Source organism: Callithrix jacchus, chromosome 15 (genome assembly GCF_049354715.1).
Source record: "Callithrix jacchus isolate 240 chromosome 15, calJac240_pri, whole genome shotgun sequence".
NCBI classification, from domain to species: domain Eukaryota; kingdom Metazoa; phylum Chordata; class Mammalia; order Primates; family Cebidae; genus Callithrix; species Callithrix jacchus.
In genome coordinates, this window is record NC_133516.1 from 618,586 (window position 1) to 630,000 (window position 11,415).

The window sequence follows — 11,415 nt, forward strand, 5'->3', positions numbered from 1 at the left end:
TTAGCCAGCGACGGAGAGGTGGCTAATGCCCAAAATTCTCTCAGGCCCAAAGAAAAAAAGAGTTAGGAGGTTCTTTATACCTTAGTTTGAAACAGGAGGGGGGAAACCTAGCTGAAGCAAATTTTTCACAAAAGCAGAGTAAGCAAAAAGTTAAAAGATAAAGTAGCACAGGCTGGGCATGGCATCTCACGCCTATAATCCGAGCACTTAGGGAGGCCGAGATGGGTGGATCACAAGGTGAAGAGATCGAGACCATCCTGGTCTAAACAGCGAAACCACGTCTCAACTCAAAAAGAAAAAAAAAAAGAAAAAGAAAATTAGCTGGGCATGGTGGCACGTGCCTGTAGTCCCAGCTACTCGGGAGGCTGAAGCAGGAGAATTGCTTAAACCCAGGAGGCGGAGGTTGCAGTGAGCCGAGATCGTGCCATTGCCCTCCAGTCTGGGTAGCAGCAGCGACACTCTGTCTCAAATGAGAGAAAAAAGCAAAAAAAAAAAGAGAGAGAGGAGGGATGGGGGGGAGAGAGAGAGAGAGAGAGAGAGAGAGAGAGAGAGAGAGAGAGAGACAGAGAGAGACAGAGAGAGACAGAGAGCAGAGAGAGGAGGAGGAAAGGGGTACTCAATGGAGAGAGAATTACACATATCTTATAATGCTTTTGATACCATAATCGGTGGCCCGGGTGCACTTTTAAAACAGAAACAACAGCAGCAGCGGCAGCAAAAGCCAGCCAGCCAGACAGACCGTCACAGAGACAGTATTGTTACTAAAGACAGGTTTTCACTAACACGGGGGTGGGGGGGGGAGACAGAGAGAGAGAGAAAGAGAGAGGAGGGTGGATAACGAGGTCAAAAGATGGAGATCATCCTGGCCAGGCCAACATAGTGGGACCCCGCCTTCACTAACAATACAAACGTATTAGCTGAACAGGAATGTGGTCAGCAGGCTCAGGCTTCATAGCCAAAAAGCTGAAACCACCATCTGGGATGTTTTCCCGAGAGCCAGTGGTTTCACGAGGGGCCGTGTGTAGTTGTGGAAATGGAGAGGAATGTTTGGAGCTCCATATTTGAGACAGAACGGACAGGGCTCGGTCACGGGTCATTTAAGACATGGGGAGATACAGACTGAGAAAACCCTCCCAGCATCCTAGCTGAACAGAGAGGTGCACGATTTATCGAGACACTAAGTCTGGGTCACAACCGAGTCAACGGAGAAAGCAAACCCAGATTTTAGGGTTGGATTTATCTCTCTCTCTCTCTCTCTCTCTCTCTCCCCCCCGCCCCTTCAGAGGGAGTCTCACTCTGTCCACCAGGCTAGAGTCCAGTGGTGCGATCTCGGCTCACTCACTGCAACCTCCGACTCCTGGGTTCAATTAAATCTCCTGCCTCAGCCTCCCGAGAACCTGGGATTGCAGGCACGCACCACCACGCCCGGCTAATTTTTGTCCTTTTTTTCCTTCTAAAGACGGGGTTTCACCATGTTGCTCAGGCCGGTCTTGAACTCACGACCCCAGGTGATCTGCCCGCCTTGGCCTCCAAAGTGCTTGGATTACAGGCGTGAGCTCCCGCGCCTGGCTAATTTTTGTCTTTCTGTAGAGACGGGGTTTCACCATGTTGGCCAGGATGGTCTCAAACTCCTGACCGCAGGTGATCCGCCCACCTCGGCCTCCCAAAGTGCTGCAGTGACAGGCAGGAGCCACCGTGCCAGGCCTGAATCTTTATCAATGTGTAACATCTTTGAAGTCTCCAAGTCCAGAAATAAACTCGCCACTTCTGCACAGGATTCTGTATGGAGATCAAATCTGAGATTCCTAAAGTAAAGAATTGAGGCCTTGGGAATGGATTGGATTAGATCTACCTGAGCTTATATTAAAATAAAAAAGAGGGAGAGGAAGAGGGAGGGGTGGAAGAAAGTGGGGGAGGGAGGGGGGAGAGAGAGAGAGAAGAGGAAGAAGAAGAAGAAGAAGAAGAAGAAGAAGAAGAAGAAGAAGAAGACCTCATGAATTTCTAGAAAATAAGACCTTATGACTTTTGCATCCGTTGGCGACTCTAGGTAGTTTGCTGAACCTGGTTCTGTGGCCTTGCCTCTGTTTACTTTTGCACTCCAGGCCACGATGCACAGTGCCAGACCTGGGAGGAGTTCAGCCACGCTGCCTACCGAGAGAGAAGCTTTACCTCGCTGACCCTGTGAAGGCACGTGTGGTTCTCAAATACAGGCATTCTGATGGAAACTTGTGTGTTAAACACACAAGTAACAGATGATCGAGTTTGTCTGGTGTCTAAAAGAGAGCAAGCTCAAGATGGAAAGAAGACTGAGAAATTCCACAGTCAACTAACTAGTGGCACTGACCGTAGCCAGGGAATCCCTCAGTGTTACCATGGAAACTGAGTGAATGGTTTGAAATGAAGACTTTGTCATGTACTGAGGAAGTAAATATCTTTTGAAGTAGGGAAAGTGTTGGGACAGAAAATACTTTATGTAACTAAGTGGACTCTTCAGAAGCTCAGAGGTCATTTTCTGTAATTTTCTTTTGAACGTTTTCTTTAGAGAGCTAGGAATGCGAATGTTTTCAGTCAGAAAGCCTGTATTTACTTTTGGAAACTGCACAAGCGATGCATCTGTCTCCGGAACTTTGCAGATTACTTGATGTTAGGTAAAACGCACAATTGTTTCTTTCTGGCAGATTCGTAACAGTAACTTGAAAATGAGATATTACGAAAAGCCAATGCTTCCTTAAATTTAGTTCATCTTTCTTTCAAAGAACATTCAATGTAACCGTTGTGTTGGATCGAGGTATTTCTTTTGGAGCATAAAATGTATGCCGTCGATGACCAATAGACATAAAAGATGGTCATCGGAACAAACTCCGCACCACAGTGCGCATTGTTACGAATGCCGTGCACCTGAGTATGTCTAGTAGTGTGGCCTCAATTATATCTAACAGGAATTGACTAACCAGTATGCTTTGCCTTCTCTCTCTCTCTCTCTCTCTCTCTCTCTCTCTCTCTCTCTCTCTCTCTCTCCAGAGAGATACAATAAAAATACCTTTTATTATAGGGGATTGGTAGTATCAGCTCGTTGAACAATGACTTTGAATCTAGTTTTCAGTTATCAGAAGCAGCAGTTACTTGAGTGCGTGAATGCAATGACGGTCACTACACATGTACCACAACCACCATTTTACAGACATTTTCACGACGTATTTTTCATCTGCAGTTTCTCAGAAGGCCGATAGATGATCCCAACTGTCACATCATTGCATACTTCTGTCCGTCTTCTCTCTTTCTGTAACCAAAGTGTTAGGTGTGACTGTCACAACTGTCATGTTTTCCAGTAAACCGGAAGTATGATATTATTTGACACTTATGTTCGTACCCTAATTTCACCACCTAAACGTCGTGTTCACATGTTGATTCCCCAGGAATGGAATGAAGGTACTACATTGAAATACATCCTGCAGGCCAAGCGCGGTGGCTCAAGCCGGTAATCCCAGGACTTTGGGAGGCTGAGGTGGGTGGATCATGAGGTCAAGAGATGGAGACCATCCTGGTCAACATGGTGAAACCCCGTCTCTACTAAAAATACAAATCATTAGCTGGGCATGGTGGCGCGTGCCTGTAATCCCAGCTACTCGGGAGGCTGAGGCGGGAGAATTGCCTGAACCCAGGAGGCGGAGGTTGCAGTGAGCCGAGATCGTGCCATTGCACTCCAGCCTGGGGAAGAAGAAGAAAGAAGAAGAAGAAGAAGAAGAAGAAGAAGAAGAAGAAGAAGAAGAGAAGAGGAGGAGGAGGAGGAGGAGGAGGAGGAGGAGGAGGAGGAGGAGGAAGAGGAGGAGAGGAGGGGGAGGAGGAGGAGGAGAAGAAGAAGAGGAGGAGGAGGAGGAGGAGGAGGAGGAGAAGAAGAAGAAGAAGAAGAAGAAGAAGAAGAGAATAATAATAATAAGAAGAACAGGAACAAGAAGAACAAAAACAAGAAAGAAAGAAAGAAAGAAAGAAAGAAAGAAAGAAAGACCTTATTGTTGTACCCGAGCGAGTCAAAGAATGCACCAGACTCTGAGATTGAATTATGAGTCCTTTATTATGCCAGCGACCGAGAGGTGGCTGATGCCCAAAATTCTCTCGGCCCCTAAGGAAATATTAGGCGGTCTTTTATACCCTAGTTTTAAAAGGGAGGGGGAACTTAGCTGAAGGAAATTTTTCACAAAAGCAGAGTAAGCAAAAAGTTCAAACTTAAGCTAGTACATGAGAAATAAAACAGTGCCAGGTGCGAGGGGTAAAGTTGTCACAAAAGACATACAACTTATATAGGTAACCGGGGCTCTGGGCATCGGACAGCACCTGCCCGCATTCCCAAGCTCTGCTGGTACCACTGAACTCGGCCTCTTATGAACAAATGCGTTCCCAGCGTCAGCCCGCCCCAGCTACATACTCTGGTGACATAGTGAATGGTGGGAAAATCACTAAAATGTAGAAGGTAAGATGGAGTCTGCCCAGCTCAGGAAGCTAACTGACATAAAGCCTGAACAGCTTTTAGTCTGAGAAAGAGAGAGCTAGTTTTAACTGGCAAAAAGCAGGTTATCACATTATGAAGTACAGTTTACAGGAACCGGCTGTCACTAGACATCGAGAAATCCACAAAAGCGCTCGCTAGTCAACAGCAGGAGAAAAACAGCAGCTCACACACGTCCTGGGGAAAAGATACACCGTCCTAGAATTCCGTGCCAAGGCATCACCTCCGGTCATCTTAAGGGAGCAAAGTATCGCTTTTTAGACAGCGTTTCTATTTTGGGCACAAACTACTACGGCCCAGCGTGGCGCCACGATGCCCTTCCCATTTTGCATATATGCTGGCCCGGGGAAGGAGAAAAGAAGACATCAAGAGAAAAGGTGATTGAGAGACCCAGCCAAGATGAAGCTTTCCCAGGGAGGGAGGGAGGGATGGCTGAGGAGTGAAGGGGTGAAAAAGCCCCACCACTACTGTCCAGCCCGCCCACCCGCTTGCCCACGAGGACCAAAGGCTGTGCCATCGCCCCCAGCTGCCTCTGGGGAAGTGGGACCGTGCCCCACCCCCACCCCCATCTTCAAAAACAGTGGCCACTGAGTGAGGTGAGATCTGGCCATCACCCATGCAAATGTCAACCGGCAAAGGGTGGGGGGAGGGGAGAGAGGATGGAGGCCCACGCGCCTGGCTCCAGAACGTTTCCACGCAGGGTGGTGAGAGGCGCGGCGTTGGGGGGAACCCACCTCACAAACTCAACGAGTTGGAGTAAAGGGGCGGGTGGGGGGTGCTTAAAAAATAAACCAACTCCTCATAAAGCCCAGGTAGAAGAGTCTATGCGCATGAAAGACACCAACAAACAAAGGAACACAAAGTACCGATAAAGGAACAATAGGGCCCCCACCGGGGCGGAGGTTCCCCAGGCAACGAGGGAGAGAGGGAGGGGCCTCCAGATGGGCGGAAGAGAAACCGGTTGCCCCAGGTTCTGTGAAGTCCTCGGGCTCACAGAGCTCCCTCCGCGCCACCTCGATTTTCCATTACAGTGGCCGCTAGGTGATGCCCAAAGACCACCGATGCTTGCAGGCGTCAGCACGAAAAAGAAGGGAACGCTGGATCGCTCTGGGTCGGGGTGGAGGTTGGGGGGCGGGGGCGGGGGCGGGGGCGGGGGCGGGGGCGGGGGCGGGGGCGGGGGCGGCTCAGGCACGCCGCGTCACCGGCCTCTCCCCGATCCCTCTCGGATCAGGTCGTTTCTGGGCCCAGGGAGTCCTCTCGGGTGATGCCCGCCTGCAACTAGTCGACCGGAGCCCCCAGGGGACACGGCCTAGGCACCCGCCCGTGGGTTCATCTGGAACTTCCATTCCCCTAGAGAGAAGGAAGAGGAGACCAGGGGCGGGGGCGTGTGGACGGAGGCTAGGGGTGGAGATGGGGCCTATCTAAGATGGAAGTCCAGTCCCTAGCGTTTCCGAGTGGACTCCAGACCCACCACCTCAGAGTGTCAATATCCGTTACAGGGAAGCGAAGGTCCGTGAAATCCACACTCACTCCCGGAGTGAGTGGCACGATCTCGGCTCACGGCAACCTCCGCCTCCTGGGTTCCAGCGATTCTCCTGCCCTCAGGCTCCCGAGTAGCTTGGGATGACAGGCACGTACCACCCACCGTGCCGGGTGAATGTTGTATTCTTAGTAGAGACGGGGTTTCTCCACGTTGCCCCGGCGCCGGTCTCGAACTCTCGACCTCTCGCGATCCACCCACCGTCTCCTCACGAGAACATCACTGGGCCGTCCCAGCCCAGTAGCGTTACAGTGGCCATGCCTTAGAAATCACTCCCACGCACACACCGCGATAGGTCCTATGTCTAGAAATGTATGCCGCGGTCATGAGCTTTCTTCCTTAGCGCCTCCACGATTGGCTTCGCTAGGTAAGATTTTCCCTAACCGTTTATTTTTGAGTTGAGGAGTTTGTCAGGGAAATAGGAGAAGGATAGACGCCACAAGTGACAGGGAGAAAAGTCTGAAACATGCTCCTTTCATCCAAGTGGGAGCCTGGCCTCGACCTCCCCAAATCCTACACACCGAGTGGGGAAACCCAGCAGGGCCCCTCTGTCCGTCTAGATTCCTCTCGGCCTCTGTAAGCACGCGCTCTTTCCTTTTCGTGGAAGAGGCAGGGCCCTCCCCCTCCCCCAGAACCGAAGGTCTCAGGACCTAGAGTCGGAGAAGATACACCCTGTGGAACCCAAGTCATCCCGGGGGGCCTTCGTTCTGCAGGGGACCCAGAAACGAAACGTGTCTGGCCTATTCTCTGATTCATCTGTCTCTGACGAGTTGACGTTTCAGGCGAACCTTCAAAGGGCCAAAGGCAAAGAGCTCTTCCTCTGCCCCTACCCGACCTTTTCGTGAGCAGCGAAGGGTGACAGTCTCCTCAGGCAGGCCCAGGTCACCAGGTATCCCGATCCATTTCTCCCCTCCCTCCCAGTGGGATTCCACCCACCCGTCTTCGGGATGGGGCGACACAAAGTCCAAGTTACTTTACCGAGTCACTAACGGAGAGAGGGGATCGAGGGAGTCAACCTATGTCAGAAATGACATAGGTTCAGAGCCTAAAAAAGGGCCGGCCGCAGTGAAAGGTGGCAGGGTGCGAGCTTGCTCCCCCCCCCCCCCCGGGACAGAGTCTCACCCCTGTCGCCCAGGCTGGAGTGCAACGGCGTGATCTCAGCCCAGGGCAACCTCCGCCCCCCAGGTTCAAGGGATTCTCCTGCCTGCCTGCCTGCCTGCCTGCCTGCCTGCCTGCCTGCTTGCTTGCCTCAGCCTCCCGGGTTGCTGATATCACAGGCATCCCCCACCACACGCCCGGCTAATCATTTGTACGTTTAGTAGAGACGGGGTTTCATCAGGTTGGCCACGCTGGTCTCGCTCGAACTCCTGACCTCAAGTGATCCTCCCTCCTGGGCCTCCCAAAGTGCTATAGGATGACGGGCGTGAGCCACCGCTCCCCGCCCGCGCGCTTGCTCTTCAAGGGTGAAGTGCTGGCGGCTCACGCCCGTCATCCCAGCACTTTGGGAGGCCCAAGAGGGCGGATCACTTGAGGTCAGGAGTTCGAGGCCAGCCTGACCAACATGGCGAAACCCCATCCCTCCTGAAAATAGGAAAAGTAGCCGGGGGGCGTGGTGGTGCGCGCCCGTCATTCCAGCTACCGAAGGACGAAGCAGAAAAGGAGACTCTTCCAGCCAGCCCCACCGCGTCCCCCCACCCCCAGCCACAGCCACAGCCAGCCTTCTTGTGGGGCGGCGCCTGCCGAATGGAGTGGAGCCCGAGGCCATGGGAGCCATCACCTCCGACTCCAGAAGGGAAACAGGGCTGTCTGCCTTTGAATGGGGCTCTAGAAGGCGGCTCGGCTGCCGCTTCCGAAGCGATGCGCCTCCCTTCGCCTGGCACAGAGCGAGGCTCCGTCTCAAAAAGAAGAATGAGAAAAAAGAAGAAAATATTAGCACGTCAGTTGTGGTCGCGAATCAGTCCCCGGAGGCCAGGCACAGTGTGGCTCGAGCCCATCCATCATCCCAAAACTTTGAGACGCCAGGTCGGGAGGATTGCAACGAAGTGATGAGACCCTGCCTGTAGAAAGGGTCTACAGACAGGGTCTCATCACTTCGTTGCAATTGATCTGTTTGTTTGTTTGTTTTGAGACGGAGCTTCGCTCTCGTTACCCACCAGGCTGGAGGGCAATGGCACGATCTCGGCTCACCGCAACCTCCGCCTCCTGGGTTCAGGCAATTCTCCCGCGTCAACCTCCCGAGTAGCCAGGACTACAGGCACGCAGCACCATGCCCAGCTAATTTCTGTATTTTTAGTAGAGACGGGGTTTCACCCGGTTGACCAGGATGGTCTCGATCTCTCGAGCTCGTGATCCACCCACCTCGGCCTCCCAAAGTGCTGGAATTCTAGGCGTGAGCCACAGCGCCCGGCCTAGAAAACATTGAAAAACTGATCTGAGGGGCCGGGCCCGGTGGCTCACGCCTGTCATCACAGCACTTTGGGAAGCCGAGGCGGGCGGATCACCCGAGGTCGGGAGTTGCAGACCAACCTGGTGAAACCCCGTCTCAGAAAAATGAATGAATGATCTGATCACAGTGGCATGTGCCTGTGGTCCCAGGTACTCTGGAGGCTGAGGCGGAGGAATGTCTTGAACCAAGGAGTGTCTAGACTGCAGTGAGTGAGCTACGATGGCACCACTGCACTCCAGCCAGGGCGACCGAGTGAGACACTGTCTCTAGATCAATAAAACAATTGGAAGGAGCTCTCTCTGTCTTACTTTCAATGGGTGTCTCTTTAGGCCAGGTGAAAAACAAGAAAGAGAGAGAGAGAGAGAGAGAGAGAGAGAGAGAGAGGAGAGAGGAGAAAGAGAGGAGAGAGGAGAGAGAGAGAGAGAGAGAGAGAGAGAGAGAGAGAGAGAGAGAGAAAGAGAGGAAGGGGGGGAGAGAGAGAGAGAGAGAGGAGAGAGGAGAAACAGAGGAGAGAGGAGAGAGAGGGGGGGAGAGAGAGAGAGAGAGAGAGGAGAGAGGAGAAAGAGAGGAGAGAGGAGAGAGAGAGAGAGAGAAAGAAAGGGAGGGGGGGAGAGAGAGAGAGGAGAGAGGAGAAACAGAGGAGAGAGGAGAGAGAGAGAGAGAGAGAAAGAGGGGGGGAGAGAGAGAGAGAGAGAGAGAGAGAGAGAGAGAGAGAGAGAGAGAGAGAGAGAAGGTGTTGGGAGGCGTGTCTGCTTGATGACTAAAACTACACAAACCCAAACAAGGGGAACACAATGCGTAGGTGTGTAGGATTTGGTAAATAAATCCCGTTTTCTTTTCTTCTCCGGAGAACACCTGTAATCCCAACAACTCGGGAGGCCGAGGCAGGCAGATCACCCGAGGTCGGGAGTTTGAGAGCAGCCTGACCAACATGGTGCAACCCTGTCTCTCAATAACTAATCTGGGCACAATGGCACGTGTACTCTGGAGGCTGAGGTGGAAGAATGTCGAGCCAAGGAGTGTCCAGACTGCAGTGAGTGAGCTAGGATGACACCACTGCGCTGCAGAATTTAAGCCTCTCTCTGTCTCTCTGTTTCTCTCCCTTCCTCCCTCCCTCCCTCCCTCGTCTCTTTTCTCCGCCTCTCTCTCTCTCTCTCTCTCTCTCTCTCTCTCTCTCTCTCTCTCTCTCTCTCTCTCCCTCTCCCTCTCCCTCCTTTCTTTGTCACAGGATTGCCCAGGTAGGATTAACAGGTAGCTGCCGCCATGCCCAGCGAAACTTCCTTACTATTATTATTTTAAGAGAGAGTGTCTCACTCTGTTACCCAGGCTGGATTGCCGTGGCGTGGATCTCGGCTCACCGCCACGTCGGACTCCCTGGTTCAAGTGACTGGCCTGCCCCAGCCTACCGAGTTACTGATCTAACAAGCGTACGCCACCACACCTGGCACATTTTTATGTTTTTCGTAGAGACGGGGTTTCGCCATGTTGGCCAGCCGGGTCTTGCACTCCTGGCCTCAAGTGATCCACCTGGCTCAGCCCCCGCTACGTGTCGGAATTACAGGCATGGGCCGCCTCATCCGGCTCGGCCAATCTTTTTAATATATCATAGAGACGGTGTTTCCTCAGCCATGGGGTTGTGAGATTGGTTCACTCAATATGTATAGTGCTAAAGGGGTAAATTAGTGTGATTTGTGACACGGATGTGAAAAGAGTGTGTGTGTGTGTGTGTGTGTGTGTGTGCGTGCGTGCACGCGCGCACACACACATGCTGTGCTGGCTGGGGGTGGGGGAGAGAGAGAGAGAGAGAGAGAGCACGAGAGCGCGTGAGAGACCATCCTGACCGAGAGAGAGAGAGAGAGAGAGAGAGAGAGAGAGAGAGAGAGACCATCCTGACCAAGAGGACCTAGAAATGGTGTCTGATTTGCGTCTCTGTCTAGTCGCCCATCTGTCTGTAGGTGACTGATAATTCCACAAATGAGGGCGAGCATCATCTATTGAGCTCTTTCTTTCTCCCTCTCATGTGTGTCATCTCTGCCGTGGAACGAGGGAAAAAAAGAGGCTCTGATGGGAAGTCGTCCTGACGTCTGAGGAAGCTAAAGACAGGCTGCTGACTGAACGAAGGGCATCGTATGTGACACTCTGACGCCCGAGCCGCCTAGAAATGCATCTTAGTTTTCATGCCAGTGCTGTCAGTTTATCCTGTAAGTCAGCAAGACTGACTTACCCCCACACCCAGCAAGAACAGCACACACCCGGGTGGTCCAGTGTGGTCCCAACCGGCCCACCCAGGCCATCTGGTGAAACGGGTCGCTGGCGAATTTGAAAGCAGCCGCAATGCGGTTCCCCTGGGGAGGAGGCTCCCGGAGGGCCTTTTGGGCCTCCAGAGAGGATTTAGCACCGAAAACCGCAAATCTAACCCACCCACTGAATCTTGCTGCTCCCTCCCTCCCTCCTTACCTCCTTCCCTCCCTCCTTCCCTCCCACTGGGTCCAAGGTACAACCTGGGAGGCAGCCAAAGAAATTTCCACTGTGTGCCTTTTGTCTTTCTCTTTATTTTTAAAATAATTTTCATGTTTCAAGAGATGCTCGTTTGAAGAGGAAATTTTCACAGAGTATGAAAATTCGTCCTAAAGAACAGAGTTTCCCAACAAAGCAGAGAGAGAGAGAGAGAGAGAGAGAGAGAGAGAGAGAGAGAGAGAGAGATTCCGTCCAAAAACAAAACAAAACAAAAAAAAACAGGTGCACATGGCCAATGTCAGCACTTTCTGCACTATATAAATCAACTATCAGAGAGCGATCAGGCACGCCACCCTCGATGTGGCTTGTGGCACTGGAAAGAAAAGGTAGGATCGTGAGATGTGTGTGAAAATTGTCTTAGTTTGCAACGCCCGTATTATAGACTGTGTGTCCAGACCGGAAACAAGG

General features: G+C 52.2%; 1 long non-coding RNA gene and 1 pseudogene across 2 annotated transcripts in view; one reads left to right on the forward strand and one right to left on the reverse strand.

Moving 5' to 3' along the window:
* The first annotated feature begins 619 nt into the window (after positions 1 to 619).
* On the forward strand, positions 620 to 3,423 carry LOC144579456 (signal recognition particle 9 kDa protein pseudogene; annotated as a pseudogene).
* Positions 3,424 to 11,022: 7,599 nt separating this feature from the next.
* LOC144579468 (uncharacterized) overlaps positions 11,023 to 11,415 on the reverse strand; it is a 21,623-nt gene continuing 21,230 nt past the window's right edge. For both annotated transcript variants that reach the window (XR_013527009.1, XR_013527008.1), the window contains exon 3: positions 11,023 to 11,415. This exon is cut by the window's right edge and continues 148 nt beyond it. This is a non-coding gene — a long non-coding RNA (uncharacterized LOC144579468).